Source organism: Cryptomeria japonica, chromosome 7 (assembly GCF_030272615.1).
Source record: "Cryptomeria japonica chromosome 7, Sugi_1.0, whole genome shotgun sequence".
Classification (NCBI taxonomy): Eukaryota; Viridiplantae; Streptophyta; class Pinopsida; order Cupressales; family Cupressaceae; genus Cryptomeria; species Cryptomeria japonica.
Window position 1 is genome coordinate 829,513,895 of NC_081411.1, and position 20,432 is coordinate 829,534,326.

The following is a 20,432-nucleotide window of genomic DNA, read 5'->3' on the forward strand; positions in this document are numbered from 1 at the left end:
CTATAATATAGATAACAATGACATATCGGTGCTTGAGATGCTTCTCCAATGGACTAAGGATGGCTCACCATCGATGGAGAAGCTGTCGCTATTACCTATACAAAAAATGATCAAAGATTAAATATAATTAATATAATGATAAGTATTGTAGGTTAAAAACAATTAATGCAATATATCAAACAAAAGTTTACTGGATCCTGACATGCTTCTCTAGTGCACGGAGGAGGGCTCACCATTGATGAAGCAGCTATGGATATTTCCCATATAAAAAAATTACAAGATTATAATATATCACAAGTTCACATGTATGCATGCATATAACCATGAAATCAAGAAAATAAAGTAGAGATACATACCTCCACCCTCTTTTGATACATGGGCAAATTAAGTGCATTCAATAAATCCACATAGCTCAATGACCATTGTACATGTAAAATAGACAAAAGACACTAATTAAGATACAAACCCCAACTAATACTTGATTTCAACATTTTCAAACAATTGTACAACTAAAAATGTGTTCAATTACCTGCTTCCCATATTTTGGCATCTTCAAGGAATTCTTTTTCTTAGGACGAGGTCTAGACATGGAGGGGGTACCCTAAAAAAAACAAAATTAACATGAGATATTAGTACAGATAATATATTAAATATAATTTCAAAAATCTAAAATGAAATGACTTTCATATTCCATTAAAACAATACATAAAAAGGGTTGTACAAAATATGATACCATATAGCCTTGTAGGCCAAAATCGATTGCTGAGAGCGTGATGTCATCAATCTGGGACATTTAGTCCACTTTTAACACCTACAAACCAAAAATTGGACCAACCATTAAAGATAGTTAGTATATCTTGTAATATTTTTGAATTCAAAGTGTACTATTCCATTTTAACATGTTATAAAATTTATACCTCAGGCATCGAAGCTGCAGCTGTAGTAACTACGAGAGGAGTATGGGATACCGTTGCTGCATCCTAAAATGAATATTATTTGTCTCAATTTAAATTGATGTATAAATAAAAATTCATTTATGTAATTACAAATTTAAAGTGAGTGATAAATAAAATGCTATGAATTCAAATCAACACACGTGTGTCTGTCACTGATGAGCAAACACCATGTCCATCAACTCATCTGTCAGCACGAAATCCTTAGTCATGCGGGCCTGACATCTACTCCCACAAATCATATACGGATGAGATGTGGATCCATCTACACCGACTGCATCATCTATCTCTGATCATATCCTTGAGAAACTGACACACGTGGAGCTCTAGATGGTGAAAATGGGCTCTTTTTCGCCACATGGAGCAACTAATGGCTCATCATCTAGTACAATATGGTGTGCTAACAACGTCCCATACTGGATGATGATAGCAGTCAATGTTGTGGCTGCCTGAAGAGTTTGTAGCTCTATCAACTCTTTTAGCTCTACTAGGATAGCCTGATGCTCCTTGGGTTTGGGTGCCCTCTCGATGACTCTCCGGGGCTACTCACCTATGGGCTCTAGGTCTATCTTTTGCAGAGCCGACACCTCTACCATGGAACTCTCTCATGTCAAAATAGTTTGGCCGTACATTGAGCACAAACTCACAGTATACTTTCCTCAAAAAATACAATGGCACCTCATAATTATTACAAGGTGGATCATCAAAGACCATCCACCACCTCTGCCAGAAAAAATTCTTCATCTGCACATTGGTACACCAATGTATGGGAAACCTCCTTTCATTAAGAGGTAACAACCAACCAGTTTTAGGATCAACAAAAAGGGCAAGTATTTGTTGTTTACTAATATTTTTGTTTTCCACTCCCTTGTATGATAACCCATCAGCATAGTATTGACGACACCTATCCCTAAAGTTTCCCCATTTTGTAATTTGTGTGGAAACAACTATGACACCACTAGCTAATGTTTCTAAGCTACTGGAGAGGGATTTATGATGCTCAAGTTTGGATGTTTTCAATTTATCAATCAGTCTTTTGATTTTAGACATATTTTACCCTAACCGATTAATTAATTGCTCCTTTGTTTTAGGTGTGTGGTCAAGAGGAGGAATTGGGGGTGTATCTTGTGGGTTTTCAGGAGGTGCATTTTGTTGTTCTTGTTGTGGATTATTAGAATCTGGTTTTTGAAACCATAAATGAAAAAAACCTAATCAAAATTAACGAAATTAAATTCAAAACGTAAAACAAATTGAAAAAATGGGAAAGAAAGACAAAAAATTAACAAAAGCTAACTTTGATCCATAGTGTCTGGAGGAGAAATGAGGCACCCCATTTGTGGTTTGGCGGAGGAAATGGGGGAAAAATGTGGTTGTCATGGGAAAATAAGACCCAGTTTTTTTTTAAAAACTTTTTTTGATAGGTATCGTGTATGCGGTGCTTTAGGGATTATTAGCACATACAGGCTACCTTTTTTGAGGCTCAAGAACAATGGACCTAAGTGCGTATGCGGTGATTTCAAATTTTATAACCGTGTACGTGCTGCTTGTTTTTTAATGGTTTTTTTGGGTGGTGTCAACTTTTTTGACCACCATCTTTATGCACATACCTCAGAGAGAGAGAGAGAGAGAGAGAGAGAGAGAATAGGATAAGGAGAGGGGGATGGAGGGAGAGGGAGAGAAAGGGGGAGAGGGAGAGAGAGGGAGATTGGGAAAAGGAGAAGGGGAGAGAGGGAGAGGGAGAGAGGGAGATTCGGAAAAGCAGAGAGAGAGAGAGAGAGAGAGAGAGAGAGAGAGAGAGAGAGAGAGAGAGAGAGTAGGATAAGGAGAGGGTATGAAGGGATATTAGGAAAAGGAGAGGGGGAGAGGGAGAGAGAGGGATATTGGGAAAAGGAGAGGGGGAGAGGGAGAGGGAGAGAGGGAGAGGGAGAGAGAGGGAGATTGGGAAAAGGAGAGGGGGAGAGTGAGAGAGAGGGAGATTGGGAAAATGAGAGAGTGTTAGTATTATGGATGAATTGATTATGTTGCATTGATGTCATCACTAGCTATTATGGTTGGTTACCGATAGACAAGTTTTGGTTACTGGTAGAAGATCTAGTGTTACTGGCAGAAGAGACTATCTGTTGGACACTTCTGACATATTTGGATAAATGAAGTATGTTTGATTTTATGTGTTACATGCTTTTAGAGCATATTTTGGTTAGTTAGTACTGATTTGGTTATTAGATGCTATCATACACTCTTGTAAGCCCATACTGGCATTGGTTTAAGGTTTAACCTATAGAGCTTTCATTGAGAAATCTTGACAGGATGCATAAGTGGTTTTGGTGCGGCTTCTAGATGGAATTGAAGATGTTATTTGATCATGCCTTAATTGATTGAAGACATTGCTTTGATGTGGTGGACCCAGATTAGGTTTGATGCCTATCTAGGTTATGGACCGGTATTATGTTAATGTATTCTCTACATGTTACCGAGATGATTTATGATTTGGTTATTGTTGTTTTGGTCTTAAGCTAACATGGCATATCATTGTAATATGGATATGTGTAATGATCTTATTGTAATATCTTTTAGGTGGCCGACCTAATTGGTTTAGGCCTTAGTGTTGGTATAAATGATGTAAGATCTCATTGTAGATCAAGTATCATGGTCTTGGAATGCAATATCATATGTGAAGGAGATTGGTCGACCATAGGTGATCAAATTAGGATTAAGGAAGAGGTCAAAGGCCCTTGATATTGAGCTTAACCGGGACTGTAATCAGGCATGGTAGATGCTATGTCTAGAAGTTCATTGGATTATTGTCCATTTATTTTGAGGTGGTTATAATCTCTCTATAGTCAGTGAGACTATTTTGTAATGAGCAGTACACTCTAGGCAGTGTGCCTTCCTGCATGTGTAGGTCCCTCTTTGTCTCACATACTTTCTGCAGAAGTATCATTTGACTATGGGTAGGCTTCTCACTGTGGTTTTTCCCTTTCTAGGTTTTCCACATACAAATCATGGTGTTATGTGGTATGGTTGCATTGTGTTGATTATCTATTTTATTGTTAAGTTTTATTGATTACCGGTATCTATTTCTACTATTCCAATACTTAATGTTTATGTGATCCAGTTAAAGGTTATTAAGTGGATTAATTGATATAATCTATCAAAAATTAATTCACTCCCCTCCCCTCTTAGCTGTTCAATGGTTATCCTAACAATTGGTATCAGAGCTTTGGTCCTCTTTTGCAGAAGCTTAACCACTTGAGGTAGATCCTATGGTAGCTAATACTTCAAACCCACCGGCAACTATTTTCAGAAGACAAATCCCTAAGCTTGATGGAACAAATTATGGGATATGGAAAATTCTAATGGAGACTCATCTTAGATGTCTTGGCAAGGATATTTGGGAGATCATTGAGAAAGGATACACACCTTATGATTTGACATCTAGCAATCTTGTTCCTGCAAACCTGGACAAGAATATAGAAAATGATTGCAAAGATAGAGAAGCTATCTTGTGTGCACTTACTGATCAGCAAATCATGGGATTAACTAATAAATCATCGGCAAAGGTTATGTGGGATAAATTGCAAACTCTGAATGAAGGTGATCCTACTATCAAAATTGCTAAACTTGATGGTTACTAGGTAAGATATGAACACTTGAAGATGGAAGATAATGAAAGAATTGATGTGTTTATGGAAAGAGTAAATGAGATTGTTATGGGAATTCAATGTTGTGGAGGATCTCCGAGTGAAGATGAAATAGTTTTAAAAGTCTTGAGAGACATTCCACCAGCTTACAAGATGAAGGCAACTGCAATTAATGAGCTGAGAACAATGGCAAACACTTCAGTTAATAGAGAGATTCTGATTGGGAAATTATCTACTTTTGATCTTGAAGAATTTGGATTTTCTAGAGCTGTACAGTCTGAACCTACTTTTCATGCATCATCATCATCTACCAGTAAAAGTGATTGGAAATCCTTATATAAAAAAGAATTGGAAGATATGAGGAAAGAAGATGAAGAATTTGAGCAACTTGAAGCCTTATTTTCTAGAAGAGTACCTAAAGGACTGACAAGAAGTAAGTATTAAGGAAAAGCACCTTTTAAATATTTTGCATGTAATAAGATTGGTCATTTTGCATCTAGACATCCTACAAGGATTGCAAGATTTGAAGAGAGAGTTAAGAAAACATTTAAGCCTAATCAGAACAGGTATAGATTCAAGAAAAGAGAACAATGCTACATAGCGGATGAGGAAGGATTAAGTGATGACTCTGAGGATGAACCAACAACAGACTCTGCTAGTGGATCTAGCAATGGAAAGGAATGAGTGTTCTATGCTTTAAAGGAATATGAACCAAAATTGGCTCTTATGATTGAAGAAATGGCCTTGGTAGAAAAAGTTGAAGATAAGGATGAATGGGTAATTGATAGTAGATGTTCACATCATATGACTGGAGATAAAAAACAATTGTCCCTGTAAGAATACAATAGTGGTCAAGTTAGATTTGGAGATGAAAAAGCATGTATGATCAAAGGTACAGGTATTATTTCTCTAGATGGTAAGCATAATACAGATAATGTCTACTATGTAGAAGGTTTAAAGCATAATCTTTTGAGTGTTGGTCAATTCGTGGACAAGGGAACTTCCAACTTCAGTTTAAAGATAGAAAATGTAAATCATTAACAAGACTAGTTTGGAGATTACAACTAGTACTCAAACTGGAGGTAATATCTTTCACTTGAACACTGGTAATAAGAAGTGTTTGATTTGTCATATTGATGAGAGTTGGTTATGGAATAAAAGGTTGTGTCAGGTTAATTTTGATTATATTGTTAAGATCAGTTCAACTGAGGCAGTTAGGGATATGCCTAAGATTATGAAGCCTCATAATCCGGTATGTAAGGAATGTTGATTGGGAAAGCAAGTTAGAACTTCTTTTAAGAGCATACATGATAAATCTAATGATGTTATTGATTTGATTCACATTAACTTATGTGGTCCAGCAAGGACTAGAAGCTTTCAAGGTGATAGGTATTTCATGTTAATAATTGATGACTATTATAGAATGATGTGTGACTTTTCTTAAGGAGAAGTCTGAAGCCTTTGAGAAATTCAAGATCTTTAAAGCAAAGGTTGAAACAAAATTTGGATTGAAAATCAAATGTCTAAGATCAAATCAAGATGGTGAGTTCACTTCTCATGAACTTAATAGTTATTGTGAGACAAATCAAATTAGGAGACAGTTATCTGCACCTCAGACTCCTCAGCAGAATGGAGTAGTGGAAAGAAAGAACATAACCATCTTCGATGCAAAAACATCTATGATGATGGAAGCCAAATTGCCTCACATCTACTAGAGAGAAGCAGTGAGTACAACAATCTACATATTCAATAGAGTTCACATAAAAGGTGAAACCGGTAAGACCCCTTATGAGTTATGGTTTGGACATACACCTACACTTAAATATTTCAAAATTTTTGGAAGTAAATGCTATATCAAAAGGAATGATTCAATTGGAAAGTTTGATCCTAGATGTGGTGAATGGATATTTCTTGGATATTCAATTCAAATCAAAGCGTATAGATGTTATAACAAAAGATTGTAGAAAATTATGGAGAGCGCTAATGTGAAAGTGGATGAGAAATACAGAAATCAATTTATATCATATGATAGGGAACCGATAGTAGAAATGATCATAACTGAACTAAGAACACCTCAATCACTACAGGAAATTGAGACAGCTACACTAGTACAATCTAAAAATTCAACTGTGACTGATGATCAGAGCAGTGAACCTGAAGTTCAGAAGACACAAAGGTATGTAAGATTAAATCATTCTGAAGATCAAATCATTGGAGATAGGAACAAGGGAGTTATGACAAGAAGAAGACTAGAAAATGAAGAGGTATTTCTTATTTCTCAAATTGAACCAGCATCTGTTATTGAAGCTTGTAAAGATAAACATTGGTTAAAGGCTATGGAATATGAATTAGATCAGATGGAAAAGAATGAGACTTGGACTTTAGTTCCCCAGCCTAAAAATAAAAATGTTATTTGAACTAAATGGGGTTTTAGGAATAAACTGAATGAGGGTGGTCAAGTTGTAAGAAACAAGGCTAGATTGGTTTGTAAAGGATATTCTCAAATCAAAGGAATTGATTATGGCGAGATTGGCACATGTAGCTAGAATTGAAGTTGTTAGACTATTTCTTGCCTATGCAGCTTATAAGAACTATAAGGTTTATCAAATGGATGTTAAATGTGTATTCTTGAATGGTGAACTTAAAGAAGAAGTATACATTGAGCAACCTAATGGATTTTCGTTGAAAAATGATAAAGATATGGTTTGCAGATTGAAGAAAGCTTTATATGGATTGAAACAAGTTCCTAGAGCTTGGTATGCAAGGTTGGATAAACATCTTTTGAAGCTTGGTTTTACTAAAGGCAATGTTGATAGTAATTTATATTATAAGATCTATGATGATGATATTCTGATTATTGAAGTATTTGTTATTGATATAAGTTTTGGAGGAGAAGATAAATTATGCATGGATTTTTCTAATAATATGAAGAATGAATTTGAAATGTCCATGATTGGTGAGATGAGATTTTTCTTAGGTTTACAGATTACTCAAACTGAAAAAGGCATTTTTATCTATCAAACTAAGTATCTGAGGGAATTGGTGAAGAAGTTTGGTATGAATGATTCCAAACCGATAAGTACTGTTATAGTGACAAGTGAGAAATTATCTATCAAAGATACATATACATTGATAAATCCAACAAGGTATAAGTAGATGATTGGTGGTTTGTTATATCTAACCCACACTAGACCGGATATTATGAATGCAGTAAGTATTATTTTAACATATCAAAGTAATCCTAAAGAAAATCATGAATGTGCAGTAAAGAGGATATTCCGGTATTTGTAAGGAACAACAAAATATGGCTTATGGTATTCTAGAGATGATGATTTCACTTTACGTGCATATACAAATTTAGATTGGGCAAGAGATATTGATGAACTAGTAGTTATCTACTGTGATAACTTTGCATCTATTGACATGTCTAAGAATCTGGTATTTCACTCTAAGAATAAGCATATATCAATAAAGTATAAATTTCTAAAGGACAAGGTAGAAGGAAAGGAAGTCAAATTGGTTTATGTAAAAACTAAAGAATAGATTGCAGATATATTCACTAAACTGTTGTCTAAGAAATCATTTGAGTATTTAAGAGATAGGTTAGGGGTTTATGCCCCTCCAATAGAGACTTGATTGATGTAGCATGTCATCAGTCTGACATGCATTATTAGAGATATTATTCATTCTGACACTGATGAGTGGTACTACTACTCAGGGGGAGTAGTCAGCTTTGAGATTCAAAGGTTTACATTCTTGCTTTGATATTTCTGTTGGATTTCTAACATTGATGTTAAAGGGGGAGAGATAGTGATGTGAAAAATGTTTATAGAGATATCATTCACACGGGGAGAGTTATTGATATTCAGGAGATTATTGGTTGTCTTCCACAAGGGGAGACTTGTTTGGCATTTCTTGTTACTTAGATGTTTTTCAAATCTAGTGTTGCCAACAATGTGAAAGGGGGAGATTCTTGGCATTATGGATGAATTGATTATGTGTTGCATTGATGTTTTGTCATTGATGTCAACACTAGCTGTTATGGTTGGTTATCGACATACATGTTTTGGTTACCAACATATAGGTTTTGGTTACCGACATACATGTTTTGGTTACTAGTAGAAGATCTAGTGTTACCAACAAAAGAGACTATCTGTTGGACACTTCCAACATGTTTGGATAAATGAAGTATGTTTAATTTTATGTGTTACATTCTTTTGGAGAATGTTTTGGTCAGTTGGTATTGATTTGGTAATTAGGCACTATCATACACTCTTGTAAACCCATACTGGCATTGGTTTAAGGTTTAACCAGTAGAGCTTTCACTGAGAAATATTGACAGGATGCATAAGTGGTGTTGGTGCGACTTCTAGATGGAATTCAGGACACTGAAGATGTTCTTTGATCATGCCTCAATTGATTGAAGACATTGCTTTGGCATGGTGGACCCAAATTAGGTCCGGTGACTATCTAGGTTATGGACCGGTATCATCTTAACATGTTCTCTACACTTTACCAGGATGATTTAGTTGTTTTGGTTTTAAGCCGACATGAAATATCATTATAATATGGATATATGTAATGATCTTATTGTAATATATTTTAGGTGGCCGACCTAATTGGTTTAGGCCTTAGTGTTGGTATAAATGATGTAAGATCTCATTGTAGATCAAGTTTTGTGGTCTTGGAATGCAATATCATATGCGAAGGAGATTTGGTCGATCATAGGTGATTGAATTGGGATTAAGGAAGAGGTCAAAGGCCTCTGGTATTGAGCTTAACTGGGACTATAATCAGGCATATCTCTAGCAATTCAATATTATGGATTGTTGTCCATTTATCTTGAGGTGGTTATAACCTCTCTGTAGTCAGTGAGACTTTTTTGTAATGAGCAGTACGCTCTAGGAAATGTGCCTTCCTGCATGTGTAGGCCCCTCTTTGTATCACATTCTTTTTGCAGAAGTATCACCTGACTATGGGTAGGCTTCCCATTGTGGTTTTTTCCCTTCTAGGTTATCCACGTACAAATGATCAAGTGGGTATCTCTAAAATTACCACCATAACCTCACACATCTTCTCTTCGAAGCTGAGAAAATACAACTTCAGAGATCCCAAGAACACCTATTAGCAAAATACCTGTTACAAGAGAATATTGGAGACAAAAACACAATAAAGTCTCTGAAAAAAGGATTATCATTCAGAGAGGGAATGAAAAATAAAGTTACAATACAATCCTTATGACAGGAGAATTAGAAACCCTAAAGATGTGCAACCCTAAAGAGATAAAGAGTATTTAATAATTAGAATAATTATTAAATACCTACAATATTATTAAATGCCTAATTTTAGCTTAAGTGTAGATTATAATAGACTAATAATTAAATAAAAAATTGTTAGCTAATACAAGATAATTCTAACACCCCCCTTTAAGATGAAATTAGGGAGTAGCTAAAAAACTAAATACATGAAGCAAAAAAAATGCAACTACATGAGAAGGCAAAAACAATTTGGGTCTCGACAACAAGGCCTGATGAAGTACCCAATCACTACCAAATCTCTATGAATCGAAGAAATAGAGAAAACCACATGGGAAAAAAACTCTACTCCAAAAAGAGATGGAAAAAGCAAGTGAAGGACTAAAGAAGCCTCCAAATAAGAATGTTCCAAAAAGATAAGAACAAGAGAAGATCATGAAGAACACAACTGAAGAATGAAATAGCTGTAAACACTGTAAAAGAGTAACTACTGATTTGAAGAACCTCCATTGAAATAGAACATGACCAGGTAGAGAAGACTGTAATCTACATGAGTGTCCTCAAATGACACTACTCGAATTAGATGGCAAACAAAGGAAAACAACTGAACTCAAAGATACAGATGGTATGAGACAACAAATCCTGAAGAGCTGATCAATTGAATCAAGGAAGCATTAGAACCAATAGGACAAACCTCCCCATAATGATAAAATCGAGAGAGACAGGTACACTGAAAAGAACGGCCAGCAAGAATTGCATGAAGAAGAACCAAGAACATCGAAGGTGCAGAGAAAGTACATAGTGTCATTGAAGGAACACTCACTTGACACACATCATGAGGCAAATGTCATGGAAGGAACACTCACGTGACAAAGGTAGATGGAAAACAAAGGCAAACATCAACCCCCCATAGCACTTTATAAGTAGTGCATGTACAATAAGGCACAAGATATGCAAGACACCAAGTATACAATGCATGATGGCACTTTATTTTAGTGCATTTACATAAATAAAATGTGACAATGAAAAGAAGAGACAGAGGACTAGAAACAAAAAGAACAACCAATGATGAGACATTCTACTCAAAGAAAGATATCCCAGGACCTGAAACATCCAAGATATTCATTAGAGTGCTGAAAAGAAAAAATAAAAATAAAATATACCTAGAGCATAATATAGAAAGAAAAATCATATGAATGGAAAGAACACAAAACAATCTTTCCAATGATATAAAGTTTTCAAAAAATGGAGTTCGGATGCTCAAGTTATGTCTCCTGGAGTGCAAAAATGAACCTCTATCTTTGACAGGAAAAAATGCCATCAAAAAAGAAAAATTAAAATTTCAAACCTCCAAAGCTGAACAGAGCTCAAAAAGATGTTTCCGACGATATAAATTTTTTGAAAAAGCGCCTCCGTATGACCAAGTTACGACCAAAAGAAAAAAAACCCCTCTTATAAGGCATAAATAAGGTTAAAAAAAATTATTATTATTTTTTTGATGAAAATTTTCTAACGCATTTGCAGGGATAGCCATATGGATTTTTCTGCCTCGTAAAACGTCTCAATGAAAAAATCATGGCCCAAATGCCCTTGTCACCAAAATAGGTTGAATTATATATCAAAATGACTGCAAATGCCCTTCGAAAGCCAATGGTGAGGTCTTTTTTGGGCCAAACTGCTCTAAAATTTTTTGTTTAATGATTTTTTAGATGAATTTCTTGAAATTCATGTCAAAAAATGTCCAGAACCCAAATTTGACAAATTTTATATGGAAATAGGGGGTTTTGGGGCATTATAAGCTCAACGGTGAGGTGCGTTTGAGCCCAAAATGATCAAAAACAAAATAGCTAACTCAGATCCAATAAAAAAACTTTGAAAAAGCTTGAAACCCTCCTTCAAAAAATCTTTAGAAAAATCAGGAACAAGCAGTAGTAGAGGTAGGCTCTGATACCATGAAGAAGTTGAGAAAATACAACTTCAGAGATCCCAAAAACACCTGTTAGCAAAATACCTGTCACAAGAGAAGATTGGAGATAGAAACATAATAAAGGCTGAAAAAAAATTATCATTCAGAGAGGAAATGAAAAATAAAGTTGCAATACAATCCTTATGACAAGAAAATTAGAAACCCTAAAGATGTGCAACCCTAAAGAGATAAAGAGTATTTAATAATTAGAATAATTATTAAATACCTACAAAATTATTAAATGCCTAAGTTTAGCTTAAGCATAGAGTATAATAGACTAATAACTAAATAAAAAATTATTAGCTAATACGAGATAAATCTAACATTCTTATTTTTCTGACTATATAATTTTTTCTATTTTCGGACAACATTAGCACATTAAACTTTAATTTTCTTTACCAATGCCTTGACAGTCCTCACAGACATATGTCTACCATTTTTTTAATAACTTTTGATATACTTGACCAAAATCAAAATAAATTACATATTATTGTTCTAAAATAGATTCTATACACTTTAAAAAAAAGGAAGTTTTCATTTTCGATTATTTTGATGCAAGTTATGCTCAGGGCATGAATAGGTACCAAATTTTCAGAATGCGGTCACTTCAAAAAATCATTAAAAAAAAATACTCAATGGAAAATCATAAAAAAATACACAACTTATAGATCCCACTCTTACCTATCATCCTACCAAAGGGTTTTGCAAACTAGTAAATCTAACTATATATTTTGTGTAGCACACGAAAAACAACTATGTTATATTTTTCTGATAAAATGAGGAACAATTTTTCGTGCGTGAAAGGTTTGACCCTCTTAATCTTATCCAATTTTTAAAAACTTTAGTAGTTTAGAAACTATATTCAGAGCACTAAAATTCTTATTCTTTTCTCAACTCCTAGTTTAGTGCATGACCTTCAAATCTCTCTTTGAAATTCAGGTTTATCCATTTTCAGAAGAAAAAAAAAGTGGCCACTTATACCCCCTTTTTGTTCACCATCTTGGTGCACTTACCCAAACGCAATAGAAGATAGTCATGACAACCAAACTCTATATTAATCACCATCATATCCAATATAATCATGAATTAGGGTTAGTACATGGCAAGATACCATCAAATCATCATCAAGTAGGCTAAGCTATATCAATATGATCCATTGATGTTCAAAAAGGCAAGACGAATTAGGGAGGGGCACTGCATGCATTCCCATAGAAAGTTTTCACAAGAAAATAAGACTTTATAATTCCATTTGGAGTTAAATATAAAATCATCTGAATGAATCAATATATCATTTATCTATTTTTATAATTTGATACTCATCATGTAAAATTGCAGTCATTTGATTGTGCTTATTGTTTCTTTACTAGAGGAGTACATTTTTTCTATATATTTAGAGATGTTTTTACATATCCTCACAAGGAGGTCAAGCATAAAATATTTAAATTTTTTGGTGACACAATAGAATTAAAAAAAAAAAGTTTACATCATCTAAAAATTGAAATTCTTTCTTTATTCTAGCTTTCCAATAAGATATAAACTTACATGATACTTCTAGTTTTATTATATATTGTAATAATTTCTTTGTAACTACAATTCATCTATGCTTATTTAGATTGAATTGTAACTTATCTTTTAGATAGAATTGACATGTTATATGGTTTTCATATGTATTTTGTATAAGTTTTGTATATAAAACAAGTGTTTAGTGTCTCTAACCTTTATTCAAATTTGATTAAAGTTCAGAAAATTATTTGATTAATGTTGTTATTTTAATTTTTCTATCATAATATTATAGTATAATTGAAATATGTTGTACCCCACCTCAAATTTCTATTGTAATTTATTTTTTTTATGAAAAAAATGTTGGTTTGAAGTTTCATGATTTTGTTGAAAATACAAAATTTCTTCATTAATATCACAATTTAAGAAGTGTGAGGTAATTCTTGACACCCCTGGTATAATGATAATAGTCTAATTCTAATTAAAACATTAAATCTTTTTGTTGATGGTATTAGTGTTTATACGTGAATGTATTATGCTTCAATGACTATTAAACTCTAAATGCAGATGATAATTGTATAAGTGATCCAATTTAAATAGCTTATAACTTTAAAGACTATTCTTTGAAAAAACATAGTGTTTATAAATTAAAAGAAAATGCACTAGGAGTTTTATGCTTATCTTATACAGTGATTTTTGTCCTTGTGTGCAGTGGCATATTTCTTTTCTTAAAAAATAAAATAAAATGTTTTACTTGAATTGGACAACAAAAAAAGCATTTCTTATTTCAACAACTCTTTCAAATTATTCAACAAATTTGATCATGACTCTCACAACAAATACTATTTACATTATAGGGTGTCTTTGTTGAAGCATCCCTCTATATCTTTTACTATCATGCGAGAACTAAATGAGAGAACTCTCAAGTCATAGTTACATAAAGATATTCTCATGGAAATACACATAAAATTAGTATAAAATGATTAAAAAAAATAAAAAATTATTAAAATATATTTACAAAGTATAAATGAAATTTGAATGAAAAAATTAATCGTACAATGTAATCAATATTATTGAAAATAAAATATAATTTCTTTATATGTATAAATGTTTGATTATAATAGATTGTTGGTATTGACATGTTGTGATGGTTAAGTTGTGGTGTTGTTGTTCTTGTCATCAAGATTCAAACTCCGTTCGGGTGATATTGTTGAATGTTTAAATGAGGTCCCCAATTTTTGACCTCACCAGTGCATTGCTCTGGATCAAAACATTTATCTCTCTTTAAAAAAAAGACGCTTTGAAAATTACATTTGTGAAAAATATAAATCAAGTCTTAAAAAGAAAAATTGACACAAAATTGACACATCCATATAGTCTTGAGCACGAGAAATGATCATTGACGGAGATACCAAATTACATTTGTGAAATATATAAGACAAATCAAAAAAGGAAAAATTGACACAAAATTGATACATAAAGAAAACTTTACACAAAATTGACATATGAAGAAAAATTTAAACAAAAAATCGACACATCAATATAATTTAGACACCAGAAATGACCAAAAATTCAAAGAATGCGTTCATTCAATACCAAATTTGAAAGTTACATTTGTTGAAAAATATTAAAATTATTGACACGTCCACGAAGTCTCCATACGTCAAAAAATTCAAAGAACACCAAATTTGACATTGTATTTCAGCTTGAAGATGACAAATAACATGCAAAGCTTCTAAAAAGCACTATAAATAGCACTGAACATCAAGATTGTCAGTATTGGCATGCTGTGATGGTTAAGTAGTGGTGTTATTGTTCGTGTCATCAAGATTCAAACTTCATTCAGGTGATATTTTTAGATCTTTAAACGAGGTCCCCAATTTGTGACCTCACCAGTTCATAATTGACACAAAATTGACACATCCATATAGTCTTGAACAGGAGAAATGATCATTTGACTGAAAGCCAAATTACATTTGTCAAATATATAAGACAAATCAAAAAAAGGAAAAATTGACACAAAATTGATTCATAAAGAAAAATTTACACAAAAAATACCAGAAATGACCAAAAATTCAAAGAATACGTTCATTCAATACCAAATTTGAAAGTTACATTCTTTGAAAAATATTAAAAAAATTGACACGTCCACGAAGTCTCGATACGTCAAAAAATTCAAAGAACACCAAATTTGACATTGAGTTTCAGACTGACGATGGCAAATAACATGCAAAGCATCTAGAAAGCACTATAAATAGCAGTGAAGCACAAGAAATATTTGGCTTGATTTTGTACTGCGCATTTCTTTGCATAATGTCTAATTTGAAGGGAGACCACATTTCTTCCACACCAACTAATGCTTTCAATCACTGGGATGATAGTTTTGTCCAATCTATCCAAACACCAAATTATGCAGTAAATTCTTGTTTGCTGATTGTGTATTTTTCAGGGATCTGAATACCGCGAACGTGTGGAAACACTCGTGAAAGAAGTGAAAATGTTGTTAAAAGATATGCAGAGTGGAGAAAACGATATAATTGAACGGCTTGAGATGGTTGATGCACTGCAATGCCTCGGAATAGATCGATATTTTCAGGCCGAGATAAAAGAAGCTCTTGATTACGTTTACCGGTCTGTTAAATTTCTCTTTTCAACTACTGTTTGCATTTAGATTTGTAATTTGTTATATATATAAAATCATTATGGAAGCTTGAAAACATTAACCAGGAGAGTTAATTTGTGGGTGCAGAGCTTGGAATGAAAGTGCGGGGATAGGATTAGGATGTGAAAGCTGTACAATGGATTTGAATGCCACAGCTTTAGGACTCAGACTTCTTCGACTCAATCGTTATCATGTTTATGCAGGTATCAAATCTTTTATTTGCGTGTATTAAACCTTTTATTTCAATACATGGAAACAAATTAATTTTTTATTTTTATGTCATGTACGCTGAGAAGATACGCTGAAGAATTTCAAGCACAATAACGGGCAGTTCATTCTCTGTGGAGTAAATGATAATGGTGAGAATAATATTGAGGAAGAGCATATCATGAGAAGTATGCTCAATCTCTTAAGAGTTTCAAGTGTGGCGTACCCTGAAGAAGTTCTTATGGAAGAGGCTAAAGCATTTAGTACTCAATATCTTAAAAAGTTATTAGAAAATTCTGGAGATACGTGTGAGAAAAGAAGTTTTCTGAAAGAGGTAATAATTTTTTTTTTCAATAAAAAGTTATTTTTATTATATATTTCAAATAGTTACCAAGACATAAAGTATAGAAACAAACTACAATATGAATTTTAAGATTGTTTTTTTAAAAAATTTTATAGGTGGAATATGCCCTCGTATATGAATGGCCCTGCACCTTTATTAGATGGGAGGCACGGAATTTCATAGAAATCTATGAGCTGGATAATCAAAGGTAGAAGTAAAATATTATTGTTGTGTCACGATATTTAAAATAATTTATAAATTGACTATAAGATTTTATTGTTTTCTTTAGGTTGAAGACAAAAGGATTTTAGAGCTCGCGAAATTGGATTTTAATATACTACAATTTCAGTACAAGCTAGAGATGAAAAAACTCTCAAGGTAATAACTCAAATGAACAAAGAGGTACTTCAACAACAACAATGCCACTTAATCAACACACTATGGGAAGAAGCCACTGATTGATAAAAACTTAATTATACAAATTTGTAGTCAATTTTATGTATTTATATTATATAAACATTGATTTGACGAAGACTGACTTTATAATATGCGATTGGATCTCGACAAGTTATCACGTAATAAAATTTATATTGTTTGTAATTTATTTTGGTTACTAATATTTTCTTATAAATCTTAATTTGCATGATAGTTGGTGGGTAGATTCTGGCATCTCCAAGCTAGTTGCAACAAGGGAGCGGACAATTGAATTTCACTTTTGGGCAGTTAGTTTGGCAGACGAAGAGGAGCTTTCTACTAGCAGAGTTGCTTTCGCAAAAATTGTAACTGCTATGACAATCATGGATGACATTTATGATGACTATGGAATGCTCGAGGAACTCAAATGTATTACAGAGGCCATTGCTCAAGGTTGGGATGTTTCTATAATAAAAAACATTACAAGCAACCTCAAGACATGTATTGAATTTTGTTTCAAAACAATTCTTGAATTGACAAGTGATGCTACTAAAAAGCAAGGGCGTGACATGATGCCTTTTGTTACAAAAGCAGTATGTATATTTCTTCAATACCCTTTTAATGTCCTTTATAACATACTGTGCATTTTATATAACAAAGTAAATATCAAACAAAATATTATATTTGATAACAAATTAGTGATAATTTAGAGCCATTAAACATAGTTTCTATAAGATTTTGCAAATAATTATATTTTATAGAAATGGAATCTTATGAAACTAACAAAAAGAAATTAAGGGTTGAGTAATAAGTAGTGGATATTTCCTAACTCTTATTCTTATAATGATTCCTTATAGAGTTAAGACACTCCTTAATTTAGATGATTGATGGATACTAATTTGATGTTCAAAATAGAACCAAAATAAAAATACTAAATGATATTGTTATATTAGACTTGCTAATGTGTTAACCATATAGTATCCCAAAGAAGTAACAACAAACTAAGTTATATTTAGAATGTTGTAATATACCTTATGGAAAATCATTAAAAATCGTCAAAGTTTATTTTTAACATAATATGTTTTACCAATATAAACAATTCTTTATTATTTTTAGGCCCAACCTTGTACATAGATTTTAGACAAGAATAATGACAAATTTATTTTTATCATATTTAAAAATAGAGCTAGTTATATAGATCATGGAGTGAAATTATGAAATATATCTAACATGTATATTGGATTGTGTTTCAGTGGGTAGATTATGTAGAAGCTTGTTTTGAGCAAGCACGATGGAAAATAACAAGATATCTTCCAACTTATAATGAGTATATGAAATATGCTGAATTATTTGTAGGATTTGGACCAATATTGTTACATACTGCTCTATTAGGATCTCGTATTTTATGTGATGATGAAATTGAGAAGATATACCTTGATAGATCTAGATTCTACCAGCTCATGCCAGTGTGTATACGATTAATTGATGATATACAAGATTTTGAGGTTTTTCTTTTCCCCCCCTTTTTCATAAACATGAAATATAGATATAAATGTTATGATATTTTAATATTAACATATTTCTAATGTTAATTTAGGATGAGAGACTCCATGGAAAAACTGCCTCAGCTATTTCTTGTTATATGGGTGATCATCCTAGTTGCTCAGAAGGAGAGGCACTAAATCACATCACCAAACTCAAAAATGAATCATTGAAGGAATTGACAAGGGAATTTTTAAAACCAGACAATGTTTTGCTTGATTGGGAGAAGTTTGGTGTCAATGGTACTAGAGGAATACAATTTCTCTATATATTTGGAGATGGCTTCACATATTGTCAAAAGGAGGTCAAGAATCAAATATTTAAAGTTTTTCTCGATATAATAGAAGTATAAAAAAGAAAGCATTTTCATCATCTAAAACTAAAATGCTTTCTTTACTCTAGAATTCTAGTAAATCATAGACTTAGATGATACTTCTAATTTTATTCTATTGTAATAATTTCTTTGTTACTATGATTCATCTAAGCTTATTTAGATTGAATTAGAACTTTGTTTTAGATAGAGTTGACATGTTGTATGGTTTTCATATGTAGTGCCCCTCCCTGATTCTTCTTTCTTTTTGTGCATTGATAGACTATATTGATATAGTTCATACTATTTTGTGATGCTTTTGATTAGATGTTTATGGACGCACTTATAATTTGGATGCTTTATTATTGATGATAGATGTATCGTATCTGCACTTGACATTATGCTTTCATGTGGATAATGATATTCATAGATTATTATGATGATGGATTACTATTTGATGATCTATGTGTATTCATTTTATGTGTATGGTTTATAATTGCTTATGGTGATTTGATGGTATCTTATTATGTACTAACCTTATTTGATTGTGTCTGTCTTCTACTATGGTTTTGATAGGGATGATGTCATACCACTCATTCATGAGCATGATATGACGTTGTGATTCCTTTTCACTTGTCTATTTATTTCATGATATAAGGTATTGTACATGTTGTTGTACATGTATTGGTGGTGACAGGTTTGCAAGTACCAAACATCAACTCCACCTGGCTTCATAGGTCTAAGCGTGTCTTCATCCCAATGGCAAGTTGATTGGCGGTGACATGAGATCCTATTCTACACTCTAGTTGATTTGTTCTGTACCACTTAGTGATGGGTCTTTGAGCATTGTTGGGGTTCTCATTTTAAGTCTGGGAGAAGCATTTTATGATTTGTATTCTATATTATTATATGTTTAAGTTTCCTTGGTTTATCATGGATATCGTGCCTTAATTGGACTGCTTTTTTAGTAATTTCATATACTTAGAGATTTATTGGACTTGTCATAACTTGATTATTTCATTTTTTGAGTCTTCTATGTGGATGCACTAATATGGTCTATGTGCTAAAATCATTTTTCAATGTGCTACTAAAAATGGTGGATGTGCTAAAAGAACTGGTCAATGCGTCATTATTTCCTTCAGATGTGTTAAACTGCCCTATATTTTATGTTTTTGATCATTTTTATGGTTTCTGAGTTGATTACCCAATTATGTTTCTTCCTAGAGACTGTTGTCTTTTGATTATCAAGGTTCCTGAGTTATACCGGGACCGGTTTATTAGTTGGAATGGAATTTATGTGTTATTTACTTGGTCCCATATTCGATATGACCTTGATATTGTGATTATATACTATTTATGAGGCTTCTATGATGGCATTCGATTTTATTTATCTGATTGAGAACCTTGGATAAGCAAGGTATGTGTTGTAGAGATCCCTTCATCATGTTATATTATTTGTATGTGTTGTCACCCTAAGGTCTAGGTGCATGTTAGGGGGGAGTGGGATTCAAAGTGAGTGACCGGGGTTGTGAGGAGTAGACAGCTAGGTTACCTGGGGTCTCAATTTGCCATAATATCTCATTAAGAGTTTACCTTGTAATGAAGTGATAATATAATTAATTAATTATAGAAGGGTTGG

General features: G+C 32.9%; 1 pseudogene across 1 annotated transcript; it reads left to right on the forward strand.

Annotated features, from left to right (window-relative positions):
- The first annotated feature begins 15,608 nt into the window (after positions 1-15,608).
- Positions 15,609-19,487, forward strand: LOC131038983 (alpha-humulene synthase-like; annotated as a pseudogene). Its single transcript, XR_009104588.2, has 9 exons — positions 15,609-15,730; positions 15,765-15,946; positions 16,065-16,180; positions 16,274-16,518; positions 16,644-16,735; positions 16,798-16,905; positions 17,177-17,534; positions 18,195-18,446; positions 18,539-19,487. The product of XR_009104588.2 is annotated as an alpha-humulene synthase-like (transcript).
- Positions 19,488-20,432: the final 945 nt, after the last annotated feature.